Here is a 1,532-nt window from a genome sequence, read left to right as displayed (position 1 = left end):
CCCGTCTCAGACATAAGGACCGTACCTCAATTAGAGTCTATCCTTCCAAGCACATCTTTAGGACACAAGTTTGAATGAAGAGCTGAAGCAAACGTGGCAAAATGTGAACTTTTGATAAACCTGGAAAGTGAGTATTTGGTTCTGTTCCATCATTTTCCCTGTACTTCACTGTTGCATTGAAGAGTTTCATAATCTAGAAGACTGTAAATTGATAGTATGTACAATATGTAACTAACAAATGGAGACCCAAGAAAGAAAAGGAAAGAAAGGAAGAAGGAAAGGGACAAGAAAGAGGGGAGGAAGAAAGAGGAAAGGAACAAATAAAAAAAAAAAAAAAAGAGGAAGGCGAGAAGGAAGGAAACAGGAAAGAAAGGAAACAGGAAAGAAAGGAAGGGAGGACAGCAGGAAGAAGGAAAGAAACAAAGACAAAGAAACCAAGATTTACGAGACGCTGTGAGGTCACTTTGCGTGGAGTCAGGAAAGAGAGTCAGAAAAGTGTCTTCTTGCCAAGAAGATGGAGTGCGATGGGGCAGCTGTAAAAATGGAGGATGCTCAAAGTGAGCGGAACCCTGCTAAAGAACAAGTCTTGTCTGTAAAATGAGGAGTGAGACTTCAGAAACTCGAAGTTCTCATTCTAATCTGGCTGCTGACACTATGGTCATTGATTTGATCCCCATAATTTGATCCACCGGCCATAACGCTAGACAGCGTGAGGGATTTCCTGGATGGGGCAAGGCAGGATGCCTGCCCTCCCCAAATCACCATTTTCCCCTTCGTCATTCATCATCCTTGAACAGGAAGAAGCTATTGTAACTTTTCCCCTATTGATCTATCTGTCTGTATTAAGTCTTGTCTATCTTATCTATCCTATTCAATTCTAAACTCCTTGAAGATGGAAATGGCTTCTCATCTTTCTCTGTATCCCCCAGAGTGTCAAGATAGGACTATAGAGATAAGTGGATATTCATTAAATACTCATCGAATGCTTAACTTATCCATTTAAATAGTCATCAAGAGGCTATTATGTCCTAAAGCACAAACGAGAATACTCTGGAGGTACAAAGTTAAAATAATCTCTACTTCTAAGAAGTTTTCAGGCTTCCCTGGTGGCTCAGACAGGAAAGAATCCGCCTGCAATGCGGGAGACATGGGTTTGATCCCTTGGTTGGGAAGATCCTCTGGAGAAGGAAATGGCAACCCACTCCAGTATTCTTGCCTGGAGAATCCCATGGATAGAGGAGCCTGGAGGGCTACAGTCCATGGGGTCACAAAGAGTTGGACATGAATAAATCGACTAAGCACAGCAAGCAGTTTTCAGCCTGGTGAGGGAGATAAATTAGGAAACTCAATTTCTGCAAAGGAAGAAGCACTAAGAATCAAAAGAATCAAAGAAAGGCTTGTGGTGTTTTGTTGTTTAGTTGCTCAGTCCTGTCCGACTCTTCGTGACCCCATTGACTGTAGCCCATCAGGTTCCTCTGTCCATGGGATTCTCCGGGCAAGGATACTGGAGTGGGTTGCCATTTCCTTCTCCA

Source organism: Cervus elaphus, chromosome 32 (genome assembly GCF_910594005.1).
Source record: "Cervus elaphus chromosome 32, mCerEla1.1, whole genome shotgun sequence".
Taxonomy (NCBI): domain Eukaryota; kingdom Metazoa; phylum Chordata; class Mammalia; order Artiodactyla; family Cervidae; genus Cervus; species Cervus elaphus.
This window is presented reverse-complemented; position numbering follows the sequence as displayed.